Source organism: Malus domestica, chromosome 12 (genome assembly GCF_042453785.1).
Source record: "Malus domestica chromosome 12, GDT2T_hap1".
NCBI lineage: Eukaryota > Viridiplantae > Streptophyta > Magnoliopsida > Rosales > Rosaceae > Malus > Malus domestica.
In genome coordinates this window covers 29,003,764-29,028,577 of record NC_091672.1, presented here as the reverse complement: position 1 = coordinate 29,028,577, position 24,814 = coordinate 29,003,764, and the positions used below count along the sequence as shown (strand labels likewise).

The following is a 24,814-nucleotide window of genomic DNA, read 5'->3' as shown; positions in this document are numbered from 1 at the left end:
AGATAAATTATGTTCTTTAGCTTTTAAAAAGAATAAGACATAATATTATATCGTGGCGGGATTATACTATGATCTTTCAGCAGCAGTCAGAAAGAATGCTGGACTTGTTTCAGCGAAGATACGCTCACTCACTGATTGTAAGCTTTTTCAAAGGTAATACGATTGAACAAGTCATTTACTGCATTACCTTTTCTTTTCATGAGGTGTCTTACCTTTCTACGGATATTTTAACTGGATTAGGTTGGAGCTGGATTGATGGTACTGTAAGAATAAACTCTAACAGTTCATCAATCTAAAGAACATGGATACAACCAATTAAATCACAACTCCACTTAACCAATAGATGAACAAAAACATGAGAAAAGCTCGAGAACTTACCTGCAGAATTGGAACCAGATGAAGAAGCCATTGCGACTTCACAGCTTACTGCCTTCTCCTCTTTTACAAATCTCAATGGTTCTTCCAGACAATAGGACTTGGAACTCTATATAACCGTATATTGCAAGAGCAGTGGCATAAGCTTTTATAGCACTCCTATTGTCATTCCCTATCAGAATAGACTTAGGATTCAAACATCACAATTGATACAACATATCAATCCCAAACATGTTCTATTACCGAGTTCTAATCCCACAAGGATTATTCAGAATCTCACAAAACTTATTCCACAAGGAAACCAAATAAGTTAAGGCTTTTGACCAAGACTTTTCCATATCAATCTTAAACACAAGAACTGATTCCTTCCATAATTCATACTCATAAACTTACAGGTACTACAACAATTTGGGGGGTCCAGTGCAGCAACATTTTATGGAAATCATATTTTCTGCTATACAGCATTTGATGCTGGATCGAAAGCTTTTATTTTGCTGTATAGCAGAAAATATGATTTCGTATCCATTTTCTGGCAGATTGATGACATTGAGGTTTCACCATAAAATCAATGGCAATATGGGGACTAGTCCAAGATCATATAAGCACATAGCAAACCTTGTCCCTCACTGATGTGGGACAACTCTCAACATGCCACCGCACGTATGACGAATTTTCAAGCCTACACGTGGACAACAACTGGGTGATGTGGAGCACGTATGGCCGTTGGGCTTCACACGTGGACAACCTGACTCTGATACCATGATGAAATTGAGGTTCCACCATAAAACCAATTGGCAATATGGAGAGTAGCCCAAGATCATATAAGCACATAACAAACCTTATCCCTCACTGATGTGGGACAACTTTCAACACAGGTTTCTCAAGTAGCATTGGGACTATATCATTGGCAATTATTGGGGTACATGAGTCTGAAAACTATCACTCCACAAGCGATTAGATAGTTTCGTTTGATGCGTATCTCCAATGAGTAGATATTTCTTTCGTGTTTTACATATACCTGGTGTTTTATTGAGTATGCTATTAGCAGATAAATCCGGAAGACGGCCACTTCTGGTGGTAAGAAATTGAGAATGGCGAAAGAACGTTTATTTTATGATATCAGTAAGTTCACAGTAAAGCCATCAAACATTTGTGGTTTTACTGGGATGTGCTCTGGTGCCTTTCTAGTGGGTTTGGCATTTTTTCTTTCAGGTCTCTACCAAAACTTGTTCCCACACTTCTCAGCTTGTGTTGTTGCTTGCTTCATTTGCAAATTCATATTTTGACGTACATCTTTTTTATACGGCAGGACCTTGACCGGTGGAAGGAGCTTGCTCCCGTTTTGGTGTTTATTAGCATGCTGGTAAATCCAAACAATCCACATACAAGTATTTTTTCTTCTCTTGGAAATATTGGTCACATCTTTAGCAACGAACAAGTCACGTGCATCTAAAATGCTCTCCATACCAATAGTTAAGTTAGTTTTAGTTAATACTGGTCCTGCATTCAGGCTTATAATGTATCATTCAACACGAAAAAGTCGTCTTCACGACCATTTGTGGTTTAACTGTTGTATTCATTGCAAAACTAGTGATGGAGACCAAGGGGCAAGCGCTAGAAGAACTATACGAGCGTCAATTACTCATCTTGTCTAATTAGATGAACTATGAAGACATGCTAGCACACAAGAGGCCCTTATCTGAGCCCAAAGCCCGGTTTTACACTAGAAATAGGATGCTTATTGCCACTTTCGTGTAACATATAATCACTTTTTGTGGTATCGTGGCAATTCTGCTCAATGTTCGAAGAAAATTGACTCCCAAATTTCCTTTTTTCACGGTTTTTTTGACACGGAGAAGTTTTTAGTGTAACTCACATTGTGACATGGTATTATCAATCCACTCATGTTGTAACGAGTAATGGTACATAGTGGTGTGACTGTTGAATTAAAAGGAGAATTAAGAAATGGTTGGAGAAAACATAAAATAGAACTCAATTCCTCTGCACGTCAAAAACATTAAGTCTAAGCCCTATCGCGGTGGTGGCAGTAATAGCAACGACCGTGCCAGAAATGAATACGGAAGTAAAAGTTGGTCATCAGCCAGCACTTTGGTTGTGGTCAGCACTCTGGTTGCTGTGTGTGGCTCCTATTTTTGCACTACAAAATTGTCCACTAAAGACTTACAAGATCCGAAAATTATGCAACTAAAAGTACAAATAATGAAGTCTGAAGAACCAATAATGCTAATTTTGTCATCTAATTCGGGTGTGGCAGAAAACTTACAAATGATTCCGGGTCATTTGAAGTGCATGTCAAGAAGCACTGTTTAATAAAAATTTCAACGTGTATAATAAGTGTTCTTTTGAAAATACTACTTTAAAACTCATTTCTGCTTTTTTAACCCGTAGAATAGAGATTTTCAAAGTGTTCGAAACACGGGATGATACACTAAATGTCATTATACAAGTGGAAAGACATTTGAAAATTAAACTTCCCCCAACTTATATAATGACATGTGGTATACCAGCCCTTATTCGGGTCACACTTAAAAAAATTCTCCGTGCAGACACTTTTAACTTTGAACTGAGAAAACGCGTAGAAAAAAAAAAAAACTCTCTATGTGCTGAAACACAAACCCAAAAGCTCTTTTGCCGCCGGCCTTAGCCTTTAGCTTAGGTGTCAATGGCAACCTCCCTCTCCTCCTTCCCTCTTTGCAGCCTGCTACACCCTCCCTCTTTCCCTCTCATCTCCTCTCCCATTTCCCTCTTACAGCAACCCCCATCTCTTCCTTCTCTCCTCACAACACGCTACACCCTCCCTTTTTCCCTCCCATCTCATTTTCCCACCTTGTGAAATCCCGTTCCTGGATTTCACTATTGTAATTTACGTATTTCGTATTCGCAGGATTATATATATATTTTTTCACTAATTTAATTTAATTTAATTAATTTTAAAATTTTAATTACTTAGTTGCAAAGTTTGAAATTTCAAAAACAATCATTTAAAATCCATAAGTTCGAGGTTAAAATTAATGTTTTCGAATAGAGCTCAATCCCATGAGCGCGTAAGCACAAGCCGTTTGCGAATCGAAGCGAATGGAAAAGTTACAGACGTTATACTTCTACTTAAATGGTAAAATATATGGTTTTTGGAGAGAGGGAGAGTTTCCCTTAAGGTGGCAGGGGGGACCAATGAGGAAGGAGGAGAGGGGGCAGATGCTCAAATAGAAAAATGAGAGGGAGAGCAGGGACCAACAAGCCAAGAGAGAGAGAGTAGCAGCCAATCATGGAAAGGGAGACTGATAGGATTTTTCTCACCTACGAAAAGAAGGTTAAAATCACACAAAATACTTGCAAGTGTATAAGGATGTTGTAGTATAGATGCTCATGTAAGGTTGTTCTCCACAAGGATTATTTGGATAATTTATGTAAAAACAATTCCTAATTAACTACTTAAACTAAAAATTGAGAAAAGAGATTTTAAGTAAAAACAAATAGTAAATTCGTCCAAAATTAATCCGATAAAAGAAAATAGTTTTAAAATACCAATTTATAAAAGCACTAGGGTTCTGTCATCACCTAGCAATCCTATGTATTTTTACCAATTACTTATGATATACACATGTCACTTTCAAGGTTAGGTTTTCCTAATATATATTCTACTTGGAACCTCCAACATAGAACGTATACCTAATATGCAATTCGTCTGGACATTCGGATCAAATATAGGCATGAGAGACTCATTATGTTTTGTAAAAACCCTTTGAAAAACCATGCAACCCTTAAGACGTGGTGCTCATCTTAAGTGAAATTACAATTATTAACCACAAGAAGCCAACATCAATTTCAGGGAACCTTCCGACCAAAATTGCATCAATTACTTTTCTAAAGATCCTATAATGCTGATCAAGCATTAAGATAATTAGATAGTTGCATGCAATCAATCATAAGCAATTAAAAAAAAAATTACATATTCATGCTAAGGTTCAAGGCTTTGCCCTAGCAAAACGAATTAGTTACACATATTCATAATTAAAATCCTAGAAAATATTATTATGAAGAAAAAGAATGAAAACACATTAAAGTAAAAGTCTGAAATTCTTCAAGAACCCTAGCCAATTTCCTATCTCCAAAGTCGCATAAAAGAGAAGATAGAAAAGCTAAGGCCGGCCAAGCCTTAAATAACCTACAGTTATCGCATAAACCCTAATTGAAAGTCTTTCGTTCCAACTAGGAAACCAAATGATAATAAAATATCTTGGAAAATAAAATCCTAATTAAGTTAGGATAATCTGTAAGGAAACTGTACAGCCACATTTTAGCCTCAAATATCCTTCAAATCCGGCCCATAATAGCTTGTTTTAAAGATAAGAATGTTCTGAACACATATCCAGAAGGCCACGAACCCATCAGAGGTCATCTTGAGTTCCAAAAACGCTATTCAAGCCCAGAAACGTCACTTTCCAACACCACGCATTGCTCCTTCATTCTATTGCCAAAAAATAATCGCTTGGTGGAAAACTCCGATATTTTGACATGATCAAGCTAAGCGCAGAGGATTTCGAAAGTCCTATATTGAAAATACAATTCAAAGTATCAAATTTCTTCCAAAATAATAGCCAAAATATACTAATAATATGGTTAAATATATAATATAAAATCTACTCATCAGAACCCAGCTAACCCGGTTTACCTATCGACCCATTTCCTTGCTTGAAACCCGACTTCGACCCAGTTCATGGTGAAATTTCTGATGCCATTTTCGTCAGTTTTCTGGTGAGATGAAACCACCCATCACCACCACATGACTCACCAACCTTATACCTTATATTCCCACCCAAGTTTGACGAGTTTTGGTTCTCGTTTTGCGACGAATGAACTTGTCAGTTTCGAGAGTCCCTATCGGCAACCCGTCGATCCTACAAGAGTTCCCTTCGACCACCACCATCCAAAGACTTCTTTTGAGCTCAGGAACATGTCCCAAACCAGTTTGGGGTCAGCGAAGCACTAGAGAAAACGAATCGAAGTTTACCCATTTTTGGGCTTTCGACGGTCTAGAATGATTTCAGGCCACTTCTCGGTCAAATTGGGTTTTGTCATAGGTATAAAATTTACTCCTCATCTCATGATCTTAATTTTGGTATAATTTGAGAAAATTTGGAGTTAGGAGAATTTTCTGGTGAATCAAGGTCGTTGGCTGTTGCGTGCGGCGACGCGTGGCCTAATGACCCACTTTGTCTTTCTAAATTTGATACCTCGGTTCCATACTTGACACCCAATTAGTGAAATTTTTTCGTTTAAACCTAACTTCATTAAGGTCTGCCACTTGATCATTTTAGTGAATGACAATCCGATCGTTGGATCGTCACTAAACTATAGTATGTTATTGTACGTAATATTTGAAAACCTTAGGAACTTATGGATTAGAAATCTGGTGGGTGGATCTTCTAGATTTGACTACTAAGATTGTGGACCCTACCGTTTACCTATGATCGACAGTTGACTTTTTAGTCAACTAGCCCCGAGTTATTCTAGCTTTTCGTTTATTTTAGAATGTTGTTGAGGTTTCATGGAGCTTAATTGGCTCATCACGATGGCATGTCTTTTCTAGTTGACGTGTATCTCGATTTATGTGCAAATGTCACCTTATTGTGATATACATGTATAGAACTTCTAAATGATACAAATGAAATGTATGATTATAGTTTAAAAATGCAAACATGGAATCTTGTTAGAAGTATTACGTAGAACTTATATGCTTGTATGACAAAATAGTTAGTGGTCATAAGAAGTTGATATTGGACACTAGTACAAAAAAGACTTTGCGTGACGTAGGTCCTTCGTCGCACAAAGTAAAAAAACGTCGCGCAAAAATTAACCCAACGAACCTTCATCACGCACCCACCATCGCGCCAAGGCAGTGAAAGCAGGGTTTGCGCGACGAAGAAGTGACTAGCATCGCGCAAAAGTACTTTGCGTGACGTAGGTCACTAGGTCACTTCTTTGTCGCTCAAACCCTTTTTTTTTTGCAAAGAATTTTTTATTTAATTTTTAATAGATATTGTAATTAAATTATAAACAATAATTAATAAACCAAGAAAAAGTATTTAATTATAAAATATATGAAAATGTACATACAAGATGTCTGAACAAAAAAGAAAAAACTACAAGTCTTCTAGGTTTAATACATCATGCTACTGGGTATCGGCTGGACGAAGTGGCTGGGAAGTCGAAGGTGGAGCAAGATCAGGTGCTGGCATCGGGATTTGGAGGCCGAACATCGCTAAGGCTTGTACAATCATACTCATTCTCTCGTCCTGAGCCCTAATGTGCTCGTCCTGGGCCGCAAGTTGACCTTTTAGGGTTGTCACTTCCTCCTTCATGGCATTGACCTCTCTTGTGGACGATCTGGAAGAGGAGGCACCCGTCTCACGAACCCCCGCCTTCCACATTCACCGAACAACCTTGCCATGACGACGACCCAACTTCTGATCAAAGTAGTGTGATGCATGTTAAATTTTAACCAAAATTCGTAAATAAATGCACACATAGATGCTTAAAAAAAAGATGGTTGAATTAACTGGTAAAGGAATGTAATATTCTAATTCAGTCCATGTTGAAAACAAATGAAAATGTAATTCTTAGTTTGGCCAATCCGCTCTGTAACACTGTAAAAAAAAGGGCAAATAAGGTCTAGTTTACGGAGCTATTTATCGCAAATATTATTAGTCTATTGCAATCAATGAACTCCCATTTGAATATGCTAGTTTGCTGGTCTGTTACTCTCCCTTTCACATTGTACCTAAATGACCCCATACTGTGTGCTCTATCTTTCTCTCTCGCACCTTGTTTCATACAGTTAGCAGGGACAGCAAAATCTAGATTCTCTGCAAAAGATTACAGTGATCATATGGCTCTTTTTCGTGCATATGAAGGATGGAAAGATGCTGAAAGAGAACAAACGGAAACCAACACGGCAAAGAAAACTGACCTTAATTGCATTTGAAACTAGAAGAAAAAAGCAAAGAAAACTGAACAAACATTAACCGAAGATTAAAAAGTGTAATGAATCCAAGGCAGCACTACGATTGATTAAAAAGAGTCAAACCTAAACCAAGAGACCTATCCTAATCTGTCAAACCCCCAACCCAACTTTCTATAATTTGATCCCCCAGGCTTAGTGTGCTTGATCACAACAATTACTAATCGAAGGCAGCACGATGGACTGTTTTTTTTACTGCGTATAATTTGATCTCCCAGGCTTAGTGTGTTTAATCACAACAATTACTAATCAAAACGACTAAAGAAAACAAATTACCAAATCCATAATCCTTTGCAAACAGACATGAGGAAATTAAAGTTACTTTTGCATATCCATGAGCCATTACAAAGAAATAATAGCAGCATTATGAAGTAATAACTTTTGCTAAATTTGATCATGCTATTTGCAAGCTAAATCCTTCATCTCACGCTCACAGAATTGATGATAGAATAAGCTTACGTACTCTTGGAAGAGATAGTGAAATGACAGACCTTTGTGTTTTTCTTTTTGCTAACATGAATTGCCAACAGACACGACATAAACCATGAACAAATTATTCAACGTACAACCTAATATTCTACAGCCGGCCAATCACTCTTACCATCCTATCCTTCCATCTGCAAGCATTTACATCTCCAATCACTCTTACCATATTTGAAAAAATGCCAAGAGGGAAAATGGGTCCGGAATTATAATCACATTAGCTAGGGTTTTGAAACGATAAAAGTGAATATATTCTTGCGCCATGAAGTAAAGACACAGGAAAACCAAATGTACAGAAACACATGTTGGACTTCATTACTCTTATCATCCCTACCAATATCAGATCACCATCCAATGCTCAATTCACATCCAAATATCCAATTTCATCAAACAAAAAAAATATACGATTTAAGCAAATAACCGGCAGACAAGATTCACTTTAATCAAAATCCACATCCGATTACTGGTTTTCTCATCAAAATTCAAGCATCAGCATATGACTTGCAAAAAAACAAACAGAAACCAACACGGCAAAGAAAACTGATCCTTTCTTGCATTTGAAACTAGAAGAAAAAAGAAAAGAAAACTGAACAAATAAACCAGGCCCTGTTTGCTTTGGAATTTTGGGAAAAACAAAAAGTACACACTGCCTGCAGTAACATGCAGCAGTGGACCTTTGGGGATGAAAGCAAAGTATTTTCCTTCTGGTCTATGGTGAGATTAAATTGTTAGCATCTAATCAAACTGCCGTGAAAAAATACAACAATTGTGATTGACATATAAGTAGGAATGAATCTTCCCGTTCCGCATTATAATTGGAGAGTGTTAAGTAGGAAAGGTAAACCCTTTCAATACAATACTTGAAAAAGAAATAACATATATATAAAAATAATAATAAAATAAAACTGACATGAGGAAATTAAAGTTACTTTTGCGTATCCATGAGCCATTACAAAGAAATAATTGCAGCATTATGAAGTAATAGCTTTTGTTAAATTTCATCATTTACCCTTTCAGGAAAAACAAGTTAAAGTTGCTATTTGCAAGCTAAATCCTTCATCTCACGCTCATGGAATTGATGATAGAATAAACTTATGTACTCTTGGAAGAGATAGTGAAATGACAGACCTCTGTGTTTTTCTTTTTCCTAACATGAATTGCCAATAGACAACGACATAAACCATGAACAAATTATTCAACATACAACCTAATATTCTACAGCCAGCCAATCACTCTTACCATATTTGAAAAAATGCCAAGAGGGTAAATGGGTCCGGAATTATAATCATATTAGCTAGGGTTTTGAAACGATAAAAGTGAATATATTCTTGCGCCATGAAGTAAAGACACAGGAAAACCAAATGTACAGAAACACATGTTGGACTTCATTACTCTTATCGTCCCTACCAATATCAGATCACTATCCAATGCTCAATTCACATCCAAATATTCAATTTCCTCAAACAAAAAAAATATACGATTTAAGCAAATAACATGCAGACAAGATTCACTTTAATCAATATCCAATTTCCTCAATCACCTAAACCTTCCTTCCTCACTAGTCCAGCAAGAACACCTCCATGTTCATACACAAAACACACATACAGATCAACAAAATTGCAAAAACTTCAGACAATCAACTTGAATCACATCACGAAAAAAAGCAATTTGACCCTAAACCAGAACCAACATCCAATTTTATTTGGAGATTTCGACAAAGTACTCAGAAATCAACCTTGATTTTAGCCTAAACCCTAAATAATAAAAACCCAACGAAAATCAGAAACCCTTACCTTGATTTTAGGACTTGATTCACGTCGGCTTCGAGATTCGTGTGGCGGCCCGCCGCTTAGAACGAGAGGGAGAGAGACAACCGATAGAGTAGTGGTGGTGGTTGGATTCGAGATCGTGAAGAGGAAAGAGAGGTATGGGTTCAAGATTTGGGTTTCACGGATAAGAGAGAGGTCTACGGGAAAGAAAGAGTTGGGTCCAAACTTGGAAAATTGCAAAAAAAATGCCTATTTTTCACTATTGCATAGCCAAAATTATCACAACTGGCGCGATGTAGGTATACAATTTAACGTCGTGCAAAGTAGTTTTGTACGACGATCACATTAAGGCGTCGTGCAAGGTTTTTTTTTTTTTAATTATTATAAAAATTACTGAAAATGTAACTTTCCTCCTTTCAAATTCAATTTTTTTTTTTACATAAACCCCACAATAATATATTTTTCTAACAAAAACCCACAATAATTTTTGTTACACATATATCATTCAATTTCTTAAGTGTTATAAGTATAAAATAAATAAATTAAAATCTACTTAGTAAATATATATACCATTGAACTTGATGGAAAACGCATTGTACGAAACTAGTTTCAAAGATCCAACCGTCAAACTTATTTGTATATGCTTCGAGATAGCATACGTCAAAACTCACAGAAAAAAAACATGTAGGAATCAAGTAACCAAACAAAACTTTTTGACGGTTATAAATGAAAAAAGCACGATTTAACGGTAGTTTTAACTCTGATTTTGATGATTTTTAACAGCTACACTCCTGGATCCTATATGAATACAATGAACTAATTCGATCCTCAATTTAAAATATTTACACAAGTGGATATCACAAAATCTTATGTTTTACTTAATGAAAGTATAAATAAACTATAAGTGTTAGTGAATCTATCATTTTGATGGGAACGCATTGTACGAAACTAGTTTCAACAATCCAACCGTCAAACTTATTTTTATATGCTTCGAGATCGCATACGCCAAAAATCGCAAAAAATAAACATTCAGATATCAAGTAACGGGACAAACCTTTTCGACGACTATAAACAAAAAATCACAATTTAACAGTTATTTTAACTCCGATTTTGATGATTTTTTTTACAGCTACACTCCTTGATCCTATATGAATACAATAAACTAATTCGATCGTCAATTTAAAATATTTACACAAGTGGATACCACAAAATCTTATGTTTTACTTAATGAAAGTATAAATAAACTCTAAGTGTTAGTGAATCTATCGTTTTGATGGGAAACACATTGTACGAAACTAGTTTTAACGATCCAACCATCAAACTTATTTGTATATGCTTTGAGATCGCATACGACAAAAATTGCAAAAAACAAACATTCAGATATCAAGTAATAGGACAAACCTTTTCGACGGCTATAAACGAAAAATCACAATTTAACAGTTATTTTAACTCCAATTTTAATGATTTTTTACAACTACACTCTTTAACCCTATATGAATACAATAAACTAATTAATTTGATCGTCAATTTAAAATATTTACACAAGTGGATACCACAAAAGAAAAAGGCAATGCAAGAACCCAAAAAAAAAAAAAAGCAAAAGGAAAAAAAAAAAACTTCGTGCGACGTAGGTACACCCGCGTCGCGCAAAACAACTTTGTGCGACACATGTGTACCTACGTCGTGCAAAGTTTTCTTTTCCCTTTTGCTTATGAGTACAAATAAATAAATTAAAATCTACTTAGTAAATATATATATATATATACCATTATACTTGATAGGAAACGCATTGTACGAAATTAGTTTCAACGATCCAACCGTCAAACTTATTTGTATATATTTCAAGATCGCATACGCCAAAAATCCCAAAAAACAAACATTCAGTGATCAAGTAACGGGACAAAGCTTTTCGACGGTTATAAACGAATAATCACGGTTTAACAGTTATTTTAACTCCGATTTTGATGATTTTTTACAGCTACATTCCTTGATCCTATATGAATACAATGAACTGATTCGATTGACAATTTAAGATATTTACACAAGTGGATACCACAAAATCTTATGTTATACTTGATGAAAGTATAAATAAACTCTAAGTGTTAGGGAATCTATCATTTTGATGGGATATGCATTGTACAAAGTTTTTCACAACTAAAATTCCAACTAAAATTCTCCAAAGTTTTTCACATTTTTTGAATCATGAATAACCTTCTAACTCACATTAAGAAATTGAAACACTTGACAAGCCCCAATTTTCATAGAATAAAGAATGAACACATCTATCACTACATTAATCATGGATTTAATTTCTGCATATTTTGATCCCAACAGGTAATTAGTCATTCACAAACAAACAAAAAAGATCAAAATTTTCAATATATTGGGTAATATTAACCAAAATTTCAATACAATCATATATAAAAAATGGAAGAATACCAAAGTTTCAAAACAGTTTGCGCGACGTAGGTGCACCCTGCGTCACGCAAAGTTGGGAAAAAAGTGGTAAAGCATTCTTGGTTTGGCACCAAAATCTTGCGCGATGCACAAAACGTCACACAAACATACTTTGCGTGACGAAATTTGTTGCGTTACACAAACATGTTTTTGTACTAGTGGCATGTGCTTACATTGTAAATCATAGGGGTTGAGGTAGGGGTAAGTTACGTGTTGATCTAACTGCACCATGTAGCGGTTGAGGTAGGGGTTGAGGTACTAGTTGTCATGCTTGGTATATCCACGATGGGATACGTGTTTTAGGGGTGATCATGCTTAGTATATCTGTGATGGGTGATCACTGCCTACATGATTAGACTATGCTTATGGTTCTTCCTGGTATATCTGCAATAGGGGACCATACGCATTCTAGGAGTGATCATGCTTGGTATATCTACGATAGGTGATCACCACCTAGAGCTATAAGATACGGTTTTGTTTGGTAGATCTGTGATAGGGGACTGTACGTATGTTAGGCATGATCATGCTTGGTATATACGCGATGGGTGATCACTGCCTACATTATTAGACTATGCTTATGGTTCTGCTTGGTTTGTCTACAATAGGGGACCATATGCATTCTAAAAGTTATCATAGTTGGTATATCAGCGATGGATGATCACTACCTAGAGTTAGGATATGTTCCTTCTTAGTATATCTGCGATAAAGGTACATATTTCAAGGGTGATCATGCTTGGTATGTCCATAATGAGTGATCACTGCCTACACGATTAGACTATGCATATAGTTCTGCTTGGTATATCTGAAATAAGGGATCATACGTATTCTAGGGGTAATCATACTTGACATATCTGTGATGGGTGATCACTGCCTACCTTGGGCTAGTTGTACTTGGTACATTTCGATAGGCAACCATATTTTAGTTGGATTCCATTGAGTGGTCCGGAATCCCTACTCTTGTTCATTTCCAAAAAGTTAGTTTGAAACCTTAGATCGAGTGAATGAGAATTGCTCACAGTAGGCATTGTGTTTATAAATTGATTTACCATGTTATTACTTGGAATCCAAGTAGAGAATCAGGTAGAGTTCCTTTATTAAATTTCATGAAATGATATGTGATCTTGTTGATTGATTAATGTAGTTAAATGTTAATACCATGCATCTATGATTGTGGAATGGTGTTGGATTGCATGTGACATTTGTGAACGATGAAATAACAAATCGTGGTTGGTATATGGTTGTTATGCAGTGTGGTAGCCTATGTTTTCTACTAGGAAGTGTATTAAGAAAAGTTCAGAGTTGAATGAAAGGTGAGCTACGAATGGCTTGATCCCTACTTAAGCTACGTAGGCATTCTAAGGTGAAAGTTAGATGCAGCCATAAAATAAAAGAAAGTTAATGCGTGGCAAAATCATTGATTGTGTTTTACTTTTGTCTCAAAGGCGAGACATGATAGATGAACAAAAATGTGGTGACGTCATGTTTCGGTTTTGGATGTCTGTCAAGATTGGGACCTCTTCGTTCCCTCTTTGCAGTTTTTGTTGAACTTGATCTGAATTTCTCTGAGCTTGCCTCAGATTTCGGCTTCATGCCGCTTATCTGGAGTTCTTCTCCTATTTTTATTGCTTTATGTCTTTTACTTTTCCGTCCTCTCTTCTCCTTAGTTGTGATATTCCATCCTCACACCATCTTGTGCTTGGATCTACAGTCTCCAATAAGAAATTGGATATCAGATCCACTTCCTGCCCTCACGTTATTTCCTTCAACTAGCATACCGAATTCCCATAAAGGCCAAGTGTTTTGTGGCATTTGCCACAGTAGGGATATTTTACATACCTCTTAACCTTACTTTCTATCCATAAGATATTTTGTTTGTATATATTTGCAGGGGTTAGTGAAGGGCACTTGGATTCGTGTCTATTTTCTCGGTTCGAAGTTTGGCTTCCTCCGAGGATGTGATGACAGCAGCGGTTTGGTTTATCCTGGTTCAGATGACGGTTTTTTTGTTGTTTGTTTTTGTTGCCTTCGGTTCTAAGCTTGTGAGGCCTCCAGTTGTATCTTGGGTTGCTGTTCATCTTTTGCTTGAGCCTTTTACTTTATCTGTTGTTGTTTTGCCAGCTTTTTTTGGGCCTTGTTCTAGTTTTTAATGTAAGTAATCTTGTTTGACAAAAAAGAAAAGAACTGAAAGCACCCTACCTGCATATTTTAGGAAATTGCAAAAAATGACCTATTTTCTTAATCTTAGGACTAAAATACGATTTTCTGAATATGCATAGAGCATGCAAATGTTATGCACAACAATAGGACAAAAATAGGATTTTCCTAAAATTTACAATTACCAAATTACCCTCCCATATAAATGGGTTACCCATAAATTCGAACCCTCATTTCTGATTTTGTAGAGAAAGAAACATAAGGGAGGAAGAGAAACATGATTGACAAAATTTGATCCCGATGGGTGCAAAATCTTAAGGGAAATGGGTTGTTGGTTTCTTGGTCCGACACCATGGCGTTAGCAATGCCACCTACATATAGTAATTGAATAAACAAAAAATCAAAAGCTCTTCAATTGTTGCCCAGCCTTCTCTCCTCTGCCACCTTCAATGGTGTTCCTCCCTCTCTTCTTTAGGGATAGAGGTATGGTGGGGTGGGGTAAACACCAAAAAAGTTGAAATTGAGTGATGTTCTGGTGTCTAAAATATTTTGGCATCTCCAAACAGGCTTTGTCTTATTGATGCAATGGGTCATTTTCCGGAATTTAAGTGTCGTCGCAAAGATCAGAGCTTTCATTTTTTTTTAATTTGGGATTTTTTTTTACTGTGAGAAATTAGGATTCTTGATGCAATATTTGGAACGTGTGTCGGTTTTGTGGTGGACATGTATCATGCAATTAACGGCGTTGGGGATATGTGGGGGCCTAGATTATGGAAATCCCTTAAAGATATGCTATTTATAAATCTTTAACCTGAACCTAGATTTTGAAAGTCCCATTAGAAATCATCTTTTTCTAGTTACATGCACGTGATATGCACATATCTAAGCCAACCCAAAAACTCAAAGCTCACAGCTATCTCTTCAAAATCAGAAAAATGATGTCATCACCAATGAGTTTTTACATTTTATATGTGGGTATTTTAGTCAATTAGCTTTTGTGCATGGTGTGCATGCCTTGTGCATAACTGGTTTGTCCTATTTTAATCATAAGATTAAAAAAATAGTTCATTTTTTACAGTTTCCCCATAAAATCTTCCCAACAGGCCCTAATAAATACTTTTCACGACTAGAGCAGCAATCGCTACCCTATTGCATATTTTACACAGCTAACAATTTGCATCGTTTCCTATTCGATCGAAATACCTTCCCATGAACTTTTCGACAAACTCTACCTCCCTTTAAACAGCCAAACCTCATTACTTGATGAGTCAATATTTTACCCTAATTGTGGTATTAATTTATTGGTTATTTTGTGAGATTTTGATACTTTGGATTATATTTTCAATGTAGGACATTCGACTTCCTCTTGATCATAAAGTAATCAAACGGATGAATTTTGGAGTGATTCCAATTGGAGGAGGTTTGTGAATCTTTCAAGATGATTGCATCAAAGTTTCAGATTTTTCTACTTAGCCGTTTGACCGTGGCAATGAAATAAAGGCCTAGTGCGCATCTTTCTCATATTGATGTTTTTGGAGGTTTTGGGTCTTTTGGAGGTCAAGATGACATATTTTGAGGAAGATTCCATCTAAGGATTTGTAGGGAACGTCTTCAGATTTCAAAGGAGACCTTTTGGGACCAAATTAGACTTAATTTGTTTGGTCAAAAGCCTAATTTTATGAGAAATCCAAATTTTAGTTCAAATAGGAAACCTTTATTTTCTGTTTTATTATTTTATTATGTTTCCTAGTTTTATTTTAAGACCTTTTAGGGTTTTATTTTGTAGTAGTATAAATAAGACTTTTTAGTCATTAGGGAAAAAAAAGAGAGGAGGAAGAACGTATAAAATTTAGGGAGAGAACGCACGCCCTGACACACCCCGACCGAGGTCAAGGCATGCTGGCCGTCACGTGAGAGTGACGTAGCCATGTGCACAGTGCGGAAACGATAAAGATAAGAAATATATGAATAATAAAAAACCAAATTACTAGAGTGCACTACTAACAGAGAGTGATAGGAGTTAGTTATAACAGTAAACACTCATAATCAGAGCATAAAGTCTAGGTGCAGTCCAGTAGGACAAGTACTAGTTATACAGTACCAGGAATGTCCTACTATTATTTAGATAAGTCAGAACTGCCGACGTCCTCAAGCCTTCCAACAAAAAGCTTACTTAAAACCTGGAGGGGCGCAAAACAGAAAACGTGAGTGGGCAAAAACAAATGTTTTACAAAATCATTTCATTTATCAATATAACTAACCCCTCGCCGTAAAATATGTATAATTTTCCTAGAATCAAGATATAAGCATATACATATATATATCTGAAATCATATCAAATCAGTTCAATTCATGCTTCACATAATCATATTCAAATGTATGCCATGCCAATATATAACAAAGTAAGCAATTCAAGCAAGAATGATTTCATAGAAATATGATATGTTAGTCGGAACCCCTGTGGTAGTCTGTACGGCTGAATTCATAGCTCAACTCAATCTAGCCGGAGTCACTACTATGAACTATACAGCAACATACTGCACATAAGTCGGAACCACTAAAAAGGATCTGTACGACAAGATTGGGTGTAATATAATTATGCTCAATTTTACTCTCTCAATGCTAGCTGTGCGATAATACGTTAGTCACCTACGAGTCGGAACCACCTATAGTGGTCTGTACGACAAGATTGTGCACCTAATTGGATCCAATATGAGCATATGGTGCGGGATGCGACATAATATACAGGCCTGTGCCAACTCTCTCTCTGGCTAAATCGCAATCACCATGGTGCAGGTTATGAGCTCAATGTTCATTAATGCATTTATAATCATTCCATTCACAACTAAGGCCTTTGTCTCAATTAATGTATGACTGCATCTAACATTTTGTTAGACTGCCTACGTACCCTGAATAGGGATCAAGTCATTTGTAGTTCACATAATCAAACATAACTTACCTGAACTTACCTATAACTCCACAGCACCACATTTATATATATATATATATATATATATATATATATGAAACTATAAAATGCATAACCAAAATATAAAGGCATTTGGCATGGAAATTCAAGGCATACTTTCATTTAAATGCATTTCTAGGAAATGTATCAAGTATATAAATATATATTGAAAACTAAAAGCCCACTCATTGATATGTTGAAGGGTCGTGCCCTCGAGTCGCCCGTGGATACGCTCGTCCTCGGGATAGGCCTCACTGGAGAATTCCAAGAAAATCGGCCAAACTTCGTCCACACGATCCCGACATCCAAAACCTTTAAATGAAGCACTTCGAGCTTCCTTGGGACCTTACTAAGCTCACTATAAGCTTAGATTGTCCTGAAATGGGTAACTTTGAACTCGTATGGTCTTCACGAACACAATGGTACTAATTTTGGCCACGATCCGTGAAGTTTCAAGGGTCTTGGGTGCTTATCCGTACCCTTTCGAAGGAGAGAGGGTGAAACCGAGATAGAGAGAAAGAAGAGAGCACGGGAGAGTGAGAGAGAGACAAGATGTATGGTTCAGATTTTTGGGTCACTGATCAAAACAACCCATTTTCCTTACTTCCAATTGGGTCCAAAATAATAGGAACTTAACACATTGGTCCTCAACCACACATAGTCCTACAATGCCCCAAACGCTCAAGGGCATTTTAGTCTTTTCACATCAACAATAACAAAATAATGTACATTTCCGGGACGGGTTGTGACAATCTCCCCACCTTATAAAATTTCATCCTCGAAATTATACATAACAAATACATCCACTAATAATCATAAAACAATCGTGGATACATCTCTCTCATCCGATCTTCTGTCTCTGGAGTAGCTTCTTCCACTGAATGATTTCTCCATAATACTTTCACCAAGTGTACGGTTTTATTCCTCAGTTCCTTATCTTTCCAATCCAACAGAGTCATTGGTTCCTCATCATAAATCAAATCCAGATTAATTTCCAAAGGTTGAGGAGGAATCACATGCGAAGGATCTGAAACATAATGTCGAAGCATCGAAACATGAAACACATCGTGCACCTTGGACAACTCTGGAGGCAACTCAAGCCTATAAGCAACCTCACCGATTCACTCGGTGATCATATATGGCCCAATGTACCTAGGACTTAACTTTCCTTTCCTTCCAAATCGTTCAACACCTTTCCAAGGTGATAGCTTCAGGAATACCCAATCGCCTACATTATACTTTCGATCAGTGGCATGTTTGTCTGCTAAGCTCTTTTGTCAATCTTGGGCTGCTTTCAGGTTAGACTTAATTACCTTAACATTTTGAGTAGTCACATCGACAATCTCAGGGCCCACTAAAACTCTTTCGCACATAGAGGCGTACGACAAGATTTTCCATAAAGTGCCTCAAATGGTGCTATACCAATGCTCGAATGATAACTGTTGTTGTAGGTGAACTCCATCATATCCAAACAGTCATGCCAACTATCTCCAAACTGCAGCACTGAAGATCTCAACATATCCTCTAATGTCTGAATGGTCTTCTCAGATTGTCCATCTGTCTGAGGATGATATGTCGTACTATAAAGTAATTTCGTACCAAGAGCTTCTTGGAATGCTATCCAGAACTTGGAAGTAAATCGAGGATCCCGATCCGAGATAATATTAACCGGCACACCATGATACTTCACAATCTGTGCTATAAACAACTTAGCTAATCGGCTTAACGAATACTTTTCCCTTACTGGAATCAAATGTGCTAACTTAGTAAGCCGATCAACTACCACCCAAATGCCATCATAACCATTCTGTGTGCGAGGAAGCTTGTACACAAAATCCATAGTAATATTTTCCCATTTCCACTGTGGAACGGGAAGTGGCTGCATCAACCCAAACGACTTCTTTCTTTCAGCTTTAACCTATTGGCAAATGGCACACCTACTCACATATTCAGCAATTTCCCTTTTCATACCCAGCCAATAATAAAATGGTCTAATGGTATGATACATTTTAGTACCTCAGAGATGCATCGCATATGCCGAAATATGTGTTTCATCCAAAATTTCCTTCTTTAACTCTGCATTGTTCGGCACATACATTCTGCTTTCCTGCATAAGTATGCCATCAATTTCTCGAATCTTGAAATCTTTCTTTTTACCTTGATTTCTTGCTTGCATTATTTCCTGAGTCTCCTCGTCATTCATCTGAGCCTCAAGCACACGATCAATTAAAATTGGTCTAACCTAACAATTAGCAAGCAAGGCTTCTTCTTGATCTTCCACTCCTATCTCCACTCCAGTGGACCTCAAATCTGCTAGGAGAGGAACGTGACAATCATAAATGACATTAAGTCTGGTTGGAGTCTTTCTACTAAGTGCATCCACCACTGCATTTGCACGACTAGGATGATACTCAATCGTGCAATCATGGTCACTAAGTAATTCAATCCACCTCCGCTGATGAAGATTAAGATCTCTCTGAGTCAACAGATAATGGAGACTCTTATGATCTGTGAAGATCTTACATTTCTCATAATGATAATGTCTCCAAATCTTCAAAGCAAAGATGATAGCTGCTAATTCCAAATGATGTGTAGGGTAGTTCTTCTCATGAGGTTTCAATTGTTTCGAAGCATAAGCAATCACCCTACCATGTAGCATTAATACACAACCCAAACCATTCAAAGAAGCATCACTATAAACCTCATAATTACCGCTATCATCTGGAAGTGCTAGAACATGAGCATGAGTGAGGTAGTACTTCAGCTGTTGGAAACTTTGCTCACATTTATTATCCCACTCAAACTTAACATCCTTTCGAGTTAACCTCGTCAATGGCAGAGCAATCACTGAAAAATCCTTAACGAACCGTCTATAATAACCTGCTAAGCCAAGAAAACTCCGTACCTCGGTGACGGTTCGAGGTTGCTCCCAATTCTCCACAGCTGCCACTTTTTGAGAATCCACTTGAACACCTTGAGCAGAAATAACATGTCCCAAAAATGCCACCTGATTCAACCAAAATTCACATTTGCTAAACTTAGCATATAGCTGGTGTTCCCTCAAACTGCTCAACACCAACTTCAGATGTCTAACATGCTCAGTCTTAGACTTAGAGTATACCAGAATATCGTCAATGAAGACAATAACAAACATGTCCAAATATGGCTGGAATACTCGATTCATCAAATCCATAAAAGCTGCTGGTGCATTAGTTAACCCGAATGACATCACAAGAAACTCATAATGACCATATCGAGTCCTAAATGCGGTTTTAGGGACATCTTCATTTTTAATCTTTAAATGGTAGTAACCTGACCTCAAATCAATCTTAGAAAATACACATGCACCTCTGAGTTGATCAAATAAATCATCTATACGAGGCAATGGATAACGGTTCTTAATAATTACTCGATTCAATTGCCTGTAATCAATGCACAGCCTCGAAGTTCCATATTTCTTTCTCACAAATAAAACTGGAGCTTCCCAAGGTGAAGTACTCGGCTGAATAAAACTTTTATCCACTAACTCTTGTAACTGCACTTTCAATTCCCTTAATTCAGCAGGAGCCATTCTATAAGGAGTTAAGGATATGGGATTCGTACCTGAAAGCAGATCAATAACAAACTCCACCTCTCTATCTGGCGGCAATCCAGGTAAATCCTCAGGGAATACATCCGGAAAATATCTGACCACACGAACATCATCCACACTACTAGGAGCATCATCATTCAACACCACATGAGCCAAATATCCCTAACAACCTTTCGACATCAGTCTCTTTGCTTTCATGGTTGAAATAATACCATGTCTCACCCCACTAGGTTCTCCCATAAATGTAACTTCAGGTAATCCAGGATAATGAAATGTAACTGTCTTCCCATAACAATCTATCTTGGCACGATTATAGTGCAACCAATCAGTGCCCAAAATCACATCAAAATCCATAATATCCAACGGCATAAGATTAGCCGGCATAATAATATCCTCTACTATCATTGGACATCCTGGATTTACCCGATCCACAAAACAGCTATCCCCTCTAGGCATAGAAAATTCTAAATTATATCCTAGAGGTGTGGGATAGGGTTGTGTCACTTGAGCAAATGTATGAAAAATAACAGAATGTGTAGCACCACAATCAATCAATACTCTAGCAAAATGACCAAGAATATTTAACGTACCCATGATTAAATCTGGATTATTCTAGGCATCTTGCAGTGACATGTTGTGGATACGTGCCTAGTTCTGCTGTCGTCCACTGCGACCTCTGTTGGCATGAACATCACGTCTTTGTCTCTGCTGACCCGACTGCCTCGAAAACCTTGCACTACTAGTAGCAATATCTCCCTACTGGGGCTGTCCCCCTTGGTACCACTGAGATTCTCCGGCTAAATGTGGCTGATAAGACATAGATTCTCCCTGATACTGAGGATACCCACTCTGATACTGAGGATCCTGAGAGTACTGCTGCTGTCCTGAGGTGTAGGGAGTAGCGTCACCCTGATAGTGGTAGGCACCTCTTCGTCCAGCCTGAGTATAACCACCTGATCCTGAAGTGTGCTGGGTAGGTGCAAGTGGTGGGAATGAATGCTGCTGGGGTCTCTATTGACCCTGAAGGCATTGAGCAACCCTATGACCCATCTGTCCACAAGTAAAACATCCATTGTTGCCTCTCCTACACTCCCCAAAATGCCGATTATTACACATGCGGCATAAGGGAACACCAGATCCACCTGGACCACCAAAATCTCTTTGCCTTTGAAACCTAGGGCCTTCAGTAAATCTACCACCTTTCATCTGCATATTAGTACTCAATCCTTCGTTAGAAGAGCTGGAACTGACACCACTCATCTTAAAGTTCTGGGTCTTGTGGGTTCCCTGAAATGCTTGCCATTTTCCTTTGTCATCTCGTCTCTGGCCCCCATTCTTTCCTTCCTCATCCTCACTTTCACTAGGCATGTTTTCTGTGGCCTCAATCCTTAGTAGAATCTCATAAAACTCCTGGTATGAGGCACAGTGAGTCGATGTCTTTATGGAATGCCATTTCTTCTTAGTACCCAAACTGAAACGGCGAAGCATCTCTACCGGATTAGCAGCAACTTCCAGATCATATTTCAACAGATCAATAAACATCCTGTAATACTCATTAGCAGACATCTTTCCTTGCCTCAGATGAGTAAACTCCTGTTTCTTACTATCGATATACGCATGAGGAATGAACCTTTTCCGAAACAGCTCCTTAAACACTCCCCAGTCCACAATCTCTGCTGGGATCAACTGGTAAGACTCATATCTCCACCAGGATGTAGGCTATTCTCCCAAAAACCTGGTAATCGGCTCGACCCACCTATCAGAAGAAAGATTCCCCTGACTCTGCATCACCTAAAAGGTATTCTCCACATGATTCAACCATTTTTCTGCCTCCTCATGACCTTCATTTCCATTGAAGTGAGTCAACTTCAGATTATGAACGGTCTCAAGAGGTGTCATCTGGGGAGTACGGAATGCTGTCTAAATGGCGGAAACTATAGCTTCCCCTAATTGAGCAATATCAGGGAAACTAGATTCAGCTGATTGATGGGGCTCTCTACGAGGCAGCATAGTTCTGAAATAAGACATCACAAGGATTAGAATATTCAAGAATTATACAGGACTGCTAAACCGAGGCTCTGATGCTAAACTGACACACCCCGACCGAGGTCAAGGCATGCTGGCCGTCACGTGAGAGTGACGTAGCCATGTGCACAATGCGGAAGCGATAAAGATAAGAAATATACGAATAATCAAAAACCAAATTACTAGAGTGCACTACTAACAGAGAGTGATATGAGTTAGTTATAACAGTAAACACTCATAATCAGAGCATAAAGTCTAGGTGCAGTCTAGTAGGACAAGTACTAGTTATACAGTACCAGGAATGTCCTACTATTATTTAGATAAGTCAGAACTGCCGATGTCCTCAAGCCTTCCAACAGCAAGCTTACTTAAAACCTGGAGGGGCGCAAAATAGAAAACGTGAGTGGGCAAAAACAAATGTTTTACAAAATCATTTCATTTATCAATATAACTAACCTCTCGCTGTAAAACATGTATAATTTTCCCAGAATCAAGATATAAGCATATACATATATATATATATATATATATCTGAAATCATATCAAATCAGTTCAATTCATGCTTCACATAATCATATTCAAATGTATGCCATGCCAATTTATAACAGAATAAGCAATTCAGGCAAGAATGATTTCATAGAAATATGATATGTTAGCCAGAACCCCTGTGGTAGTCTGTACGGTTGAATTCATAGCTCAACTCAATCTAGCCGGAGTCACTGTTATGACCTATACGGCAATATACTGCACATAAGTTGGAACCACTAAAAAGGATATGTACGACAAGATTGGGTGTAATATAATTATGCTCAATTTTACTCTCTCAATGCTAGCTGTGCGATAATACGTTAGTCACCTACGAGTCGGAACCACCTATAGTGGTCTGTACGACAAGACTGTGCTCCTAATTAGATCCAATGTGAGCATATGGTGGTGGAGGTGACATAATATATAGGCATATGCCAGCTCTCTCTCTGGCTAAATCACAATCACCCTGGTGCAGGTTATGAGCTTAATGTTCATTAATGCATTTATAATCATTCCATTCACAACTAAGGCTTTTGTCTCATTTAATGTATGACTGCATCTAATGTTTCGTTAGACTGCCTACGTACCCTGAATAGGGATTAAGTCATTCGTAGTTCACTTAATCAAACATAACTTACCTGAACTTACCTGTGCCTCCACAACACCACATTTATATATATATATATATATATATATATATATATATATATATATGCAACTATGGAATGCATAACCAAAATATAAAAGCATTTGGCATGGAAATTCAAGGCATACTTTCATTTAAATGCATTTCTAGGAAATATATCAAGTATATAAATATATATTGAAAACTAAAAGCTCACTCACTGATATGTCGAAGGGTCGTAACCCCTGAGTCGCCCGTGGATACGCTCGTCCTTAGGATAGGCCTCACCGGAGAATTCCAAGAAAATCGGCCAAACTTTGTCCACACGATCCCGACGTCCAAAACCTTCAAATGAAGCACTCCAAGCTTCCTTGGGACCTCACTAAGCTCGCTATGAGCTTGGATTGTCCTAAACTGGGTACCTTTGAACTCGTATGGTCTTCACGAACACAATGGTACTAATTTTGGCCACGATCCGTGAAGTTTCAAGGGTCTTGGGTGCTTATCCGTACCCTTTCGAAGGAGAGAGGGTGAAACCGAGAGAGAGAGAGAAGAGAGAGCACAGGAGAGCGAGAGAGAGACAAGATGTATGGTCCAGATTTTTGGGTCACCAATCAAAACAACCCATTTTCCTTACTTCCAATTGGGTCCAAAATAATAGGAACTTAACACATTGGTCCTCAACTACACATAGTCCCACAATGCCCCAAACGCTCAAGGGCATTTTAGTCTTTTCACATCAATGATAACAAAACAATGTACATTTCCGGGACGGGTTGTGACATGCCCTACTTTG

The 24,814-nt window shown here is 37.6% G+C and overlaps 2 long non-coding RNA genes across 2 annotated transcripts; both read right to left on the bottom strand.

Annotated features, from left to right (window-relative positions):
* Nucleotides 1-6,464: 6,464 nt before the first annotated feature.
* On the bottom strand, nucleotides 6,465-10,018 carry LOC114820063 (uncharacterized). The gene is made up of 2 exons (XR_003767379.2): nucleotides 9,694-10,018; nucleotides 6,465-6,863 (listed from the first exon to the last, which is right to left on the bottom strand). It is a non-coding gene; the product is annotated as an uncharacterized lncRNA (long non-coding RNA).
* A 6,214-nt stretch (nucleotides 10,019-16,232) lies between these two features.
* On the bottom strand, nucleotides 16,233-22,365 carry LOC139190073 (uncharacterized). The gene is made up of 2 exons (XR_011574062.1): nucleotides 21,431-22,365; nucleotides 16,233-16,460 (listed from the first exon to the last, which is right to left on the bottom strand). It is a non-coding gene; the product is annotated as an uncharacterized lncRNA (long non-coding RNA).
* Nucleotides 22,366-24,814: the final 2,449 nt, after the last annotated feature.